This window comes from Lycorma delicatula, chromosome 5, assembly GCF_047948215.1.
Source record: "Lycorma delicatula isolate Av1 chromosome 5, ASM4794821v1, whole genome shotgun sequence".
In the NCBI taxonomy this organism is placed as follows: domain Eukaryota; kingdom Metazoa; phylum Arthropoda; class Insecta; order Hemiptera; family Fulgoridae; genus Lycorma; species Lycorma delicatula.
In genome coordinates this window covers 90,156,692-90,171,954 of record NC_134459.1, presented here as the reverse complement: position 1 = coordinate 90,171,954, position 15,263 = coordinate 90,156,692, and the positions used below count along the sequence as shown (strand labels likewise).

Sequence of the window (15,263 nt, the reverse complement as noted above, 5' to 3'; positions counted from 1 at the left end):
ATTATTCAGTATATTTCAAGGTAAAATTATGTAATAATAACGATGTTGTTTATTTAAATAATTATTGTTTTTCTTTCTAAAATATTACTACCCACTTTGTAATTACAAAGGAAACTTATGGAACAATACGGCATCATATTAGTAGGTAGTAAAGAATAATGATGAGTGATTCACTTTTTCCACACAACTAACTAATATCTATTTTAATCTTATAACTAGAAAATAATATAAAAACAGAAATAATTTTTATTATTCAAATTCATAACTAATTATTTTAAATAAATAAATTTTTCCCTGTATACGCAAATCCAATAGTAATATTCGTGATTGATACGTATATACATAACTATTCATGTTATAAATTAAACAAAAGCTTACATTAATATAAAAATTTTCATCTATAGTTTTGTTTATTTATGTAATATATATGTGTTAGGCATGTACTATTTAAAGTAAATATATATTATTTGCGTGCAACAGCTGTATTATATTGTTATTATATATATATATAGTGACCTTAATTACAAAATTATTAATTAATTCCACCCTTTTTTGTGCACTCACATAATCAATGACATATATAGGCCTGTATTTATGTATATTATAAATGCTACAATTCAACTAAAAGCTTTTTACTAATTAAGTAAAGAAAAAATGACTTTATCTTTTCTAAAATGCTATTCTAATAATCTGTTTTTTAATTTTTTAATACTCTTTATAGAAATGTTCGTAATTGCCAATTACTTTTTAGGCTAATGAGATTAATCTTTGTGGAAGCTGAAAAACAAAAATTCGAGCATGCTTTTTCGGTAATTGAGTGAAAATTGATATTAATGAACGCTTGGAAATCTGTCTTTAGTTACGACCTCCGTGTGGTAGAATGATAGGGTCTTAAGTCTTTAATCCAGAAGATCTTGGGTTCAAATTCCAGTTAGGCATGAGATTTTTAGAGGCTATAAAATCTTTATTCTAACTAAAATTTCAAACTTACGTGATGAATTAAAAAACCCCAACATTTTGCAACTGAAGGACTATACAGACTCTTGCATATCGCGGTTTATTTTAAAGCATTTAGAAATACGCACGTAAAGTACTGGAGAGTAATAAAATAAAGGCAACCAATTCGTTTTTAAGGAATAATATGGACTTTGATAATGCAGTAATAGATTATGTAATTTAACCTATTCAAGAACTGGATCTAGAGTGTCTTTTAGTGTGTATGGATTTGAATACTAGATCGTGGATATCGGTGTTCTTTGGTGGTTGAGTTTCAATTAACCACAATTTCAGGAATGGTCGACTTGAGACTGTACAAGACTACAGTTCATTTACATTTATACATATCATCTTCATGCATCCTCTGAAGTAATACCTTACGGTGATTCCGGAGGCTAAACAGGAAAAGGAAGAATGAAAGAGTAAACGTTTCTAGGTTAATTTTAATGTTAGAATATAAAGTGCATGATTAAATTATTTTTAATGGTAACTGTTAAATTACAATAAACGAGGAAAGATTATTATTTTTATGGTCTTATGTAATTAAAGTATAAAATAGAATTAATACATTCATTAAATACAAAACTTAGGTTTGATCTACTACCAATGCAGGTTTTGTATCTCTGTTTGTATAAATGTACAAAAAATTGAACAAAATCTAAATCATGGATTCTGATAAAATGAGAGTAGCTAATAAGTTAATATTATTGTCCATGATTATGTAGTATTACATCGAAAATTCGGGACAGTCGGAGATTGGGATGGAGAGTCACCAATTCGATGGATCTACTTTCCTCTCCGTTTTTTCTTTTTAAGTTGAAATAACAATTTAATGTATCTTTTATTTTTGTTCAAATAGAACATATAAGAATATATATACAGGCAGTATAGATAGATTTTAATGACAGACTGAAATAAATTGCTAAATCTTTTTAAAAAAAATTAATTTTTCACAGCAGTGTTTACAGCTAATACTTTTATTAAAGGCATCTGTCTTGAACTGATTATGGAAGATTAGTAAGAAGAGAGGCATGAATGTAATGTACAGTCGCTCGTAACTCACAAATAAAACAAATATGCTATAAAAGTAAATTATATTTGCTACAAAAACTATAATTTATTTTTTCACATAGTCATCATTTACAGTTACACATTTCTCCTATCGGTGAATCGGTTTTCTCATTCCATCAATGAAGAATGCTAGCGAGCGATCTTTTATTGATCCACGACTTTACTTCAGTTCATAATCCGTGGTGAAATGAATATCCTTTTTCAATTACTCAAAGAAGTAAAAATCACTGGGAACCAAATCTGCTGAATATGGAAATTCTAGAATAGATTCATATTTCAATTTCACGAAAGCCTCAGCGTTGGTGCTTTCGTCTCAGAATCTGGTTTGACCACTGCGAAATCTATCCTCAATATTTATTTTACCAGCTTTTGATGCACCAAACTTTATTTCCCACCTATTTACAGAACTTCAATCAACAGTTTCATCACCAAAGACGACGATGAATGTCACTAGCGTTCATTTTTCCGCTGTTAAACAATCACTGTACGTTGTTTTATACGTATTGACGTAACAGGCGTACTGAACTTCATAAAAATTATCAGAAAATGAGAGAATGGCAGAAAAAAAGAGAATGTGGATCAACGAGTAGAGGAATGAAACTAAAAGGTGGTAGCACCTGTCGCTTTGACAATTTTCTCCCGTTACGTTCCAGTGAGCATTACATTTCAGCCCATCTTACATGTGATTAAACAACATATTTTTTCCTGTGTTGAGTTGTTCCTTTATAACGTTGTTTAGATCAAATTTAAGTATTTATAAATTCTATATTGCTTTCTTAGCTTTCATGGGATATGTATAAAATATGAACATCTTTGATATCTTTTTATTTGGTTTGGTACAAAGATGTGATTTAAATGGTTGATTCTGCTGTTGTATGAACTTTGATATTTTATTTATGATTTTGAAAACATCATAGAACAACCATCTTTTCTGAAAATATCGGAAATTTTTTTAATTGTTGCGTATTTACAATGAATATCGTTTTTGTTTTTAATTGTTTTTATTTTTATGATTCGATAAATATTTTTTTGATTAACATTATTCGAAAAAGAACTTCTGGAAGCCAAATAATACATATCTGAGAAGTGTTTCGATGTTTATATTTAACAATATATTTTATATTTAGGCGTTTTCTTTATTATTTCCAAAATATTTTCATTATTTCTATAATTATATCTTCGCATAGCTGCATACATTTATTTCATTAAAATAATTACTTTCATATATTAATATTGATAATAAAAAACCTTTTTTATTTATAATTTTGTATTGCAATGCAGAACAAATCAAGGTTTTCTTCCGTTCTCTTCATTTTTCCACGAAAATGCTCTTGAAGCAGTTCTTTATCTTTGGAATGCAAAATGTATCTTCCTGATGTTATCTATATAATAATGTTGTGACCTGAGTAAATTATTTATATATACTTTTAATAAATTTTGCGAGTTGGGGTGGTACAGTAATTAAAACACCAGCTCTCCCCCAAAAAACTATGGTTTTAAAAGAAAGAATCCTTTCAGTAGAACGATACCAAAGGTCGGATAGCTGCTGAACAATTATCATTTACTTATTTACATTATCGTATCTCCTTGAAAAAAAGGAAGACATAATGTCATTTTTCTAATGTGTACGTTGCAATTTGTTCACCCCCCCCCCCGGCCACCAATAACATGAAGATGAAATGTATGAAATGAGATGTAGTCAGATTCAGGCCAACTATTCTTGAGACCGTGTGGTTAATTAAACCCCAACCACCAAAGTAAACCTGTGTCCACTGTCTAGTATTCAAACCCGTATAAAAGCGACTAGGTTTTACTAGGATTCGTACCTCAACCCACCGGATTGGTTTAGTGGTGAACGCGTCTTCCCGCTGATTTGGAATTGGAGAGTTCCAGCGTTCAAGTTCTAGTAAAGGGTAAAGGTAATTACTTTTATACAGATTTGAATACTAGATCGTAGATACCGGCGTTCTTTGGTGGTGATTGGGTTTTAATTAACCATACATCTCAGGAATGGTCGAACTGAGATTGTACAAAACTACACTTCATTTACACTCATACATATTATCCTTATTCATCCTCTGAAGTAATATCTGAACGGTAATTCCCGGAGGCTAAACAGGAAAAAGAAAAAAGGATTTGTACCTCAGAACCTTCGAATTCGAAAATCAGCTGTTAAACAACTGATTTGCGATGACGAGTTAACTACTAGATCAGTTCGGTTGAGTAAGACATAAATGAGGTCTGTATTAATTTCTCAGGATAATTAGAAACATCCTCATAAGGAGGCCAAATGTTGGAACTAATTATAATTGTATAAAAGTTCTGTGGTACCAATGTTATTATTGCTGATGAAACCTGTATTCTCTAACATACATTTCTGAGTGTGATATTAACAGAATAAACGACTTCTGTTAGGATTTTAAAGAAAATGAAGCTATTTAAAAAATTTCTTGTATTCAGAATAATAAATACTATAATACAGGAAAATTTAAGAAATATTTAAGTGAAGCAAAAGTATTTTAAAGGCTTTATTTTATAAAATCTACGTGCCGACTGTAAATGGGTTAGAGAAGAAAAAAAATTAAAAATACTTCGATTATTAAAAGTTTGTAATCGTTGCTTGACTACTCCACATTCGTGACGTCATGGCGTGATCAACTGTGAGGAAGTTAACCCAATCCGTACACCAATCCTACCTGTTGTTTTTCGTAGATCTTATATTCTGCATTTTTAACTTCGTTTAACGATTTCATATCTCTCCCATCCATACCTCTTTTCACCTGAAACTGTTCGTTAATTAATTGTTGTTATTAATCCTTCTTACCCTTTCAGAACATGTTTTTCCTTTTCTTCTTTAAACTGTTTGTAGGAACAAACTCAAATCAGCAATTCTGCAAAGTTATTTGTGGTGTACGTTTATGCTGTCTGATTCGATTCTTACCATTTCTACCATCTAATGTAACAGAAAGCCTATATAAGTTTTACCTGATCAACAATATAAATTTTTCTTTTAAATTAATTCTGGAAAACAAAAGTAAATCAAAGCTAACAAAATTTATCTCAAGAAATGTAAAATGAAAGCATTTGATTACAGTATTTCATACAGGAGCGTTGTTAAATAAAAAACCGTTTGAAAATGACCAAAGTGGTATTTTAAAAGGAATCTAAAAAAAGGAAATTTTTAAGGAGAATAATTAGTCTTATGACGCACTTAATATATATATAAATATATATATAAATTATGCCCCCTCAGAATATTGTACAAGAAATTAAAAAAAATAACAGAAATAATGTACATGAGAGGAGATTGGCTTTCGTAGGCCAAATTTTAAAGATGAGTGATAATAAAATTTTCAAGAAAATCCTTCTCTTTCATCTAGAAAGAAATACTAAAAGCGTGTATTAATAAAGTTAAGAAAGACTTAAGAAATTCTGGACTTAAATTAGAATAATATTACAAAAACTTTTCAAAATTTTAAAAGCTTGCTTTATACTTTTTAGTCGTACTTTAATCAAATTATTATCGTGAATTTAATTAGCAGGTTAATTTCGATTTCTAAAGATAACATCATATATTGAAATTTCTATTATATTTATAAAATATCAAACAAATTTTCTATAAAACATTTACTAACAAAATAACAAAATAGTGAAGTTTTTGCATAGTGAAATTTATAGTGAAGCTTTTATTTCATTTGCTTAATTAACAATCTTCGACAAACGTTTTTAAGATTTCTCTTAAAAACTATAAAATCTTTTTATAAAAGATTTCTCATCGATCCATCTCTGATAATGCATCATTATTGATGTATAATTAATTGCATTATTAATTTCCATCCTGAATTTATCCCCGTACGGGGGGGGGGGGATGTTTGCAAAAGTAATGGTGGAATATTGCATTGTCACTCGACCTTAGTAACTGTGAAAAATTTCATCGATAGACAATGTCAGAAAGTATGTTAAATTAAGGATGCAAAATTTGAGAATAAACATGAAAAAAAATAAAGAAAAGCAAGTAAAAAAAAAAAACTAAACAAGAAGAGATTAAAAGAAATCTCGGAAAGGTGGATTTTCTACGAAAAAGAAGTTCCGCAACAAATTATAAATTGTAAGAGAAGTATTAAAAAAAGGGCATTGAGATACTTAAAAAGTTCTGGCAGCAAAGGAAGAAGAGTGGATATTAAGAAAAGTGTTAAACGGGGTTCATTAGTTGATTGAAACTGAAAAAAAAGAACAAGCCCAAAAATACCATTTTAATTCAAGAGTTATATAAAATACAAAAATAAACATCAACATTCATTTGTTCAGTGATCCCTTCTAATAGTTTAATAATTACTAACAGAATAGCAAATGATTTTCGTATATAGAGACTACATTTATCTTATATGTGATTGTGAGAATAATCTAAATAACATTCTATTGTTTTATAGTGACAGGAATAATATACTGCGGTGAACTCTATTATTCTCAAAAGGGAGAAAAAACAGGTCATTCTGTTGAACATTAATTAAATGATCGACCCGTTGCGCTATGGCCTCCTTTAGTGAAGTAAAACACGTGGGGTTGGTGTAACCTAAACGTATAATTCATAAACAAACTTTAAAATTACAAAGTAACGTATAATATTGACTTAATTTTATTTGATTTGGATATATGTATTACTAGGTCAAGACAACCTCATAAACTATACTTTAAATTTCATTTAAATATACAATAAAAGATTACATTAATGTAAATTTATTTATTTTTTTAATATAATTTATTTAATTTAAAATGTATTATAAGAGAAAATATAATATTTCATAATATTTTTACCGTGTTAAAAAAAAATTCCAAGGTGTTTGAATAATATATTATTATAATTATTATTAGATTTATTTCTCTAATATCCGTTTGAATTAACAAAATAAAACAGTAAATCTGTGAAAAGTAACCTCGCTAACAATTATTAATTTTAAATGGAGTAATCTGACGGGCGATTCTTTATATCTCCCTCACCCTTTCTCATCCTATCTCTCTCTTTCTCAAATTGTGTGAATCGACAGAACTCGAGCCCCTTTAGAAATATATAATTGGCATGTACTCCTCTTATAGATATTTTCGGCGTTAAATATGCGATTTTTTTTAATTCAACCCCTACGGAGAGTCCCTCAATGTTTTAATCGAAATTTCACGAAAGATGTCATCCCCCTAATTTATGATGGAGAACTCAAATCAGGTCACAAACCCGAGGACGAATAGTCTGGATTCATCCGAACTCGGCATCAATTTATAAGTTAATATAAATAAGTTACATTTATAAATTATATCTTAATGATCACGTTTGGCGATTTTAATTATTAATGATGAGATTGATAAAGATTCTAATTTTTATACTTGTAAGAAAAATATATAAAAATACCTTTTTATACACCATCATTTATTCACTTATTATAAATAAAAATATTTATAAACTAGCTTATATTTATAAACCTGTAACATATAAGTTAGTAAAAGGGAATACAAATTGGATATTTTCCAAGCTTAACCAGAAAAAAATTCCAAGCTTAACCAGAATTCAATCCTGGAATCTTCTGAAGGAAAGAGCAAGTCCTGCACCACCATTAATTATGACAGTTTTGAAGTGGGTACAACTCTTCCTAAGAAGTTGTTATAACCCACCGGCTTGGTCTAGTGATGAACGTGTCTTGCCAAATCAATTGATTTGGAAGTCGCGGGTTCCAGCGTTCAAGTCCTATCAAAGCCAGTTATTTTTATACGGATTTGAATGCTAGATCGTGGATACCGATGTTCTTTGGTGGTTGGGTTTCAATTAATCACACATCTCAGGAATGGTCGAACTAGGACTGTACAAAACTACACTTCATTTACATTCACGCATATCATCCTCATTCATCCTCTGAAATTAATACCTGAACGGTAATTCTCGGAGGGTAAACAGGAAAAAGAAGTTAGTATATTTATTTTTAGCGTTTGTCGAATAAAATGAGATACGACACTAATCACCAATGTATTATTAGGAAGGACTACCCCCTTAATAATAAATGTAAAGAGAAATCCTTTATATTTTCGATTTCTAATTCAGAAATATTGAACGAGGTACTTCATTCATATTGATTCAGTATTGAATTTTACTACAAACACCCACTAAATAAAACTAAAAAATTCCTGCGTAGTTCTGCGCTAGAAAACTGATTTTTTAGTTATTTTATTTTGTATAATTTTTTGGTCAACAAATATACAAATCATAAATTAAATGAGAAAACTAAGAGTTATATATATTTTGAAAATCTAATATTAAAATATTTTTTGTTTATAAGAAAATTACATTATTACAAACCGTAATTTGATAATTAAAAACGAGTGAACCCTACACACGAGAATCAGATTTAAACTCACTCACTGCATAAGCGCGTATGAAAAATACACAAACACAAATTTAACATAACCTTAAATTGAGCATAACTGAACCGCAAATTTTCACACGGACAACTTGAAATACAGTACTACAGCAATCTAAATTTCAATGAAATTGATTTATTAATTTTGATGATTTTCAAGCTACAAATTTTATACATAGACCTATATATATATATAAAGGAATTACATTTTAAGTGAATGATATTTCTGTACTCATCATACCTCAAAACGTAAAGAAAATTCACTTCCACCTCACCTCCTTCCACCTTGCAACCGAAAGTATACCGTATTTTACTTCGAATTGTTGGTATTATGAAGTTCGGATATTGATTACATTTTGGTAATTAGATAATTTTTTTTTTGGTGAAGATAGTGTGAAAGATAAAAACGGTAAATAAAGGCAAAGAAGAAAGTACAAAGCAGATCCATTAGTTCAATGTGATTGTATAGATTCAATATGTATTGTATAATAGATATTTTGGTATTAAAATATTAATGCAAAACGGACAAGATATATAAATTAGCAATAAACTAGACAGGTAACCGATGACAAAAAAAAAACAACATAATCTTAAATCTTTTTCCTATTTTGTTTCTAAAATTTTACAACCGATTTGAATTGAGTTTTATTATTTATTATATCCGACTACGGTGTTATATTGTAGCATCAGTTTTCAATTATTTTATTACTGAGAGTGTATCTTCTTTTGAAGTTCTACCAGAATATATATATATATTCAAATAAATAATATTCATACTAAGCTACTAACCTAAAAATCGGGTTTGACGAGTTGTCACTTAAAATAAAAGCAAACTGAATGTAATCGTTCAACGTGATAGAATAATTATTTCACAAAATTACGTTGATTTTGTTTTATATTCCCTTACTTAATACGAAAATTAAGTTAACATATTGTCTAAATTAAAACAAAAGTAGATCCAGATAAAAATTTTAATTTCGGTTCTATTATCTTAATATTTTAATTTTATAATTTAACTCGGAAAGAGTTCGTAGAATTTAATATTTCAAATGGTGGTACTAAAAAAAATAGTAAATGATTTGACTATTATAACTTCTAACTTACTATTATTTTATTATTATAATTTACTTGTTATTAAACTTAAATAGTGTCTGTGTATATAACAGATGATTAGTAGTCGTACTGAATAAGTTACTATAACTGATTATAATAAGCAAATATTTTAAGTTAAATCAAGGTATGTGTAAAATATACGTAGAATTTTATCTTCGCAGCAAATAAAAAACTTTATTATAATTATCCTAACAACAAGGGCTTTCTCCCTAAAATTAAATTAAAAAATATAATTATAATGAAATTTAAAAAATGCGTTTTTTTTACTTACAGTAGGTACAAATTTAGAATTTGGTCTTTGCAGTCTCAGGTTGATAAACAAACTTGAGCGATCTAGGTAAATTAATGCATATTCATCCAGATAAAACTAATATTTATCTTTGAAACTGTATTTGAAATTGGTTCCTGAAAAAACAGAAGGAACACAGAACATCCGAAAAACAGCTGATATCTAATGATCAGTTGGGAAGTAGCTGCAGGAGGTTTTGTGAATTTCAAGAAAACTACAGTCCGAGAAAATTGAAATTCCTCCTGAATTGTTGGGAAGAAATGATCTATAGAAACAGAGTTCAGAATTCTATACACATATATGAAAATCAATGCTATACTCATGCTATCTCGTTGCCCCCAATACTCACTTCTTTGCACATCAAAGTGGAAGTGCCATTCCGTTCTTGACAGATTTCACTTATTTAATGCATTACGTCTGTGCAAACTAGTTTGATTTTTTTGGGTAAATGAGATGTTAAGAGCTTGGCTTTCTACAATGAAAGTTGAGAAATTCATTAATTTGTAATGCTCGTTTTTCAGCTTTATCCTGAGACCAACCCAAAAATGGAAAAAAATGAATGGTACCCAAATACTTTTAAGTTCTTAAAAAAATATTCCAAATTGGTAAACCTAATGTGTAACAAAGATACATTTTCATTTTAACTTCACAAAAAGGGATACATATAGTTACAGTTTAGAATGTGTAAAACTAAAATAAGTTCAACGGAAACAAGAAGTATTCGAATTATTATACAAGTAATTTAAGTATTTTTCATCAGTCTAAGCGACGTTTGTTGTAGACAAATTCAAATGTGCTAACTACGCTTTTTCCGAGAAATCGTATAAATAATAAGTATGGAAACGTCACTTTTTTTTAATTTTCTCTTCTAGTAGTCACCGAGAAAAATAAAATTATTCGGAAAAAATCTTTGAATAACCGTTCCCCAAGTTTAATATTAGTTGATTACGAACTGCGAAAGGTGTTAACATTTTTCTTAATTACAATCATTGTGCTTCATAGAAAACAATTCAATGAAGATGTACGTGAAATAAAAATTAAAAGTAAAGAAAGGATATTTATTTTACATCAGAAATCGAACTCTGAACTATTATATATGTCAACCAGTATCTAACTACTGAGTTATAACTAAAGATCGACTAACTAATGAACTTAATAAAATACATTCTTATTTAATGTAATTATTACAAACTGAGTTCACGACTAAAGTTAAAAATTTCTAAGATTATTAAAACATGGTTTCATCTGATTATGAATATAAAAAATTAATAAAAAAGATTAACAATTTTTTAAACATGGTTTTCGCTGATATATTTAAAAAATGAGAAATAATTAAAAATTTTATAACCACCATAAAAGATATATGTTCTCAAGATCTTTTGGTTTTTCAAATCATCATCAGGAGAATAATATTAAGTCCACAGTCACGACTGTTTGAATGTCAACAGTATACTCATATGAGTATCATCATGACTGTGTATTCATTTTAAGTTTTGACTTATAATATTTTTAATCTCCTGATGATGGTTTGAAAAAACGAAAGATCTTGAACATATATATTTTTTGCTGCTAAGGTGGTTATATAATTTTTAATTATTCTTTATATCTACAAAAGATTTTTTTTAAATATAAAAGATTATTAAAACATGGTTTCGAATTGATTATACGACCTGGGCTGAGCTTGTTTGTCAAAAATACAAACATTTTTTTGTTTTTTGTTACACTACTGAGTTGTAAGAGTGGTTACGTATCCTAACCAAAAAGGTATTAAGATATCTGATATGAGATACAAGTGTTTCCTGAAACTGAGGAAGCCATCCTCAAGATATTAAGCATCACATGTAAGGTTATTCAAAAAATATGAACGAAGTTGTTTCTGGTAGTCTTTTTTACGAAGCTAAATGCATTGTTGCACATCGACATCCCATGCCCACGCACACGACCAGATGTTCAGTTCTGAAAGTGACACTTTCAGTTTAAATTCTTACCGAGACTAATTGAAGAGTAAATATCATTACTTTAATAAAAAGCAATTATCTAGTTCTTGAACCTCAGATGTCTACATGCTCACAGCAATAAGAAAAACTGAAGGTATATAGGTAGTTTAAAGTGATAATTACTGTAGCTTTCTTTCGAGAATCAATAAATAATATATATCGCATCTACTTAGCATTCATAAGTATATGTTTGTGAATGCTTATCAATTAATTATAAATTAGAATTGTTAGACAGAAGAATTATTAGGAAATTATTGGGTCCATTAAAAACCAATGAAGGCTGGAAAATAAGAAGTATATAAAACGTAGAAAAAATTTCGGAAACAAAGAGAAAAAGAAGATGAATTTTCTTTGATTACTTACGGAATGAATGACAACACATTCGAAACAAATTTTCAATTACTTTCTTCAAAAAGAAGTTAACAAGTTGGTTCCAAAAAATAAAAAAAAAAGATTTAGAAAGCAATAACATAAAAAGAGGCTTAAATAACAGAAAAAGATTTGTTTCGAAAAAATATGCGAAAAATAGAATTCCAAGATAAAAACAAAGTGGTCCGAGGGAAGAAAAACACGCAAAGCGAAAAGTGAAAGAATACTGGAAGATAAGGAAACAATGAAAAAGAAAGAAATGAAGTTGTTACGTAGTCCTTAGGCGGCCATAACGAAATAAAAGAAAAAAGTTAAATAATGAAAAGAAAATATAAAGTTAAAGAGAATATTAATTAATTGTTTAATCCTGAAACCTTTGTCATAAGAGGACTTAAAATAAAATTACTAAAAAAATTGGTAAAAAAGATAATTTTATTTTATTAAAGGTCTGCGTATACCACTGAAGCATTGACGGAATGTACGTTTTATTATGATCACTAGTACATTTTTACCGAGAGAGAAAAAAATGCCTGTGTATTGTTAATAAGATTTTTTCTCTTTTTTTTTTGGAAATGTAACAATTAAAAGATAAATTTACATTGTTTTATCAATAGTTGCATTTTTTCCTCGTGCAATAAAACAAAGAATAATAATAACACTATTGGAAAAATTCTATTATTAAGTTTTAAAACATTAAAGTAAAAATATAAAGCTACAAAAAAAAATCAGTTTTAAATATTAGATTTACTCGAATAAAAAAAATCAAATTCTATTTTTTTCCTCTTAATGTTACGTTTGCCATTTGATTTGTATAAAACTTGAAAAAAGTGTCCCTTGCTTATTTGAGAACAAATTATTTTTAATTTTAATATAAATATGTATGAAAATTTAATGGATTTGATGTAGTTTTATTTTAGCGAAAAAATAGGTCTTTTATTTTTAAATGTCTAGTATTTTTTTAGAATTAAAAAAAAAACGTAATGGGTAATGCATTTTTATTAAATGTCTTATGAAATAATTCATTAAAAACATATATTAATGTGAACGTAATATTAATAAAACATTATTAAATATTCATTCGTTTGAATTAATGTGAAATATTTATTATTATATGCTGTTATCTCTTTTATACATACATATATTTTTTTCGTAATCTAACATGATTGAAGGACTGATTAAAAATGTCTACCGTACATTTAGGTTTTTAAATATTAAAAATAATGATAAGCCTATTTTCTACTGAGGATTTTCTTTTAAGACGAAACGCGTTTGTTTTATAATAAATAGATACTTCATATAAGTCCTTTTTAGTATTGTTTGAAGTAATACTGTACTTCTTAAAATTAAAAATATTTTTTAATAATATTTATTAATATTAAACAAATTTAATAATTACAATAAAAAAAAACAACAACATCTAAAAACACTGTAATCAAAGGATACTTTCCTAGTCTTTTTACCGCATTGCAAAAAGTACAATCTTGAAACATTCTGGTGAAATTAAGAATTTATTTGGTGGGCTTCTGACTAAATAAATTTGAATTTTTTAAAAAATAATTATAAATGAGCAATGTATTCAAACACACTTTAAATTCAAATAATACTTACTTTTTTTAAAGTAATTATTACAAATAAATTATTGTATTGTATTATAAAATACAATAAATTAATGCATTATGAATTGTATTATATAATACAATTCAAATAGTAAATAATAATTTTAATGAAGATATGTATATTTGAATTAGTGTGAATAAGAAGCTACTTGGAAAAATTAAAATTATATAAAAAATGTGTGCGAAGTAGTTACGAATTTTTATATATACATGACTGTGTGTGTGGGTGTGTGTGTGTATATATATATATATATATATATATATATAAGACTTTAAAACAGTCTAGCTCCAGGTTAGAAACCATTTTTGTAACGAAGACAGTTAAATTTGGATATAGTATATGTTGTTTTAATTAAAAGTAATAAATAAAAAAAAGGAAAATTGTTTATTTTACTTGAGACTAGTACTTGTGGTACTTGTTAAACAGTACACACATGGTACTTTAACAGTAACTGAAAAATTAATTTCACGGTTTTACAGAAAAAATTATATTGCATAACTTACCTGAATACTGTTGTTGTCCAGTTAATTGTCATGTGCTCGGTTCGTCATATAAATGATTATAGTGCCTCCGTAGCCAGTCTTCTGAATACCACATCCCCCGCACGCGAGCGATTGCCGTCCGTCTCTCTCTTTGATCACTGGCGGCCAGGCACGCCACTTAAGCCGCGTCACTCCACTTCCATACCGCTGCCGTCTTGTTTGATACAAGGTGCACGTGTTATCCCCACTACTTTTATTTTATTGAATCACGTGGTAGCATGCTATCCGTTCAACTACCTCTCTTTACTTTTCTGTTTTATATTATTCTTTCAGATATCAAAATGTGTTTATTGTTAAACCATTTCTTAACTGAATATTGGAAAAAATAGATCAAACTATAATAATAATTTTTTTATTTATTTTGATGGCCTTCTCTGCCCTTATAGCTATACTAACCTCCATGAAGAAACCTACTCTAAGCAGGAAGAGGGATACCTAACAACGAGCAGAAGAAGTGCGATAGAAGTCATGAAAAACCTACCTAATGGTACTTGTGACAGGAGGAATATAAATAATGAAATCCCAGAAAATCTAAATATGCAAATGCTAACATCTAGTGCCTAAAAATTACATTAAACATATAAAAACCTAACATTTAAACACGTACGTAATTAAAAACAAAAATTAGCTCGCTAATAAAACATGCGATTAAAAATGTATATTCAAAAATGTAAATCTAAAAACAAAATGATGGTTTCAAATAAAACTTTAATAACGATAATTCTAAGTATAAATCGGTTAAATACACTTTAAAAGCAACGTAGTCATAAATAGACAGGCCATGAAGTATCTTACTACATGCTATCGACATATTTAACTTAAAATAATAATAATGCCCCTTTCTTTTTCCTGTTTAGCCTATGGTAAC

General features: G+C 28.1%; 1 protein-coding gene across 2 annotated transcripts in view; it reads right to left on the bottom strand.

The window, feature by feature from the left end:
- The window catches only part of LOC142325187 (uncharacterized), a 168,070-nt gene extending 153,546 nt beyond the window's left edge, over positions 1-14,524 (bottom strand). The window contains exon 1 of one of the 2 annotated variants that reach the window (XM_075366619.1): positions 14,357-14,524. The gene's annotated coding sequence lies outside the window, so the exon portion shown is untranslated. The remainder of the gene's footprint in view (positions 1-14,356) is intronic. The other variant, XM_075366618.1, reaches the window with a different exon arrangement.
- Positions 14,525-15,263: the final 739 nt, after the last annotated feature.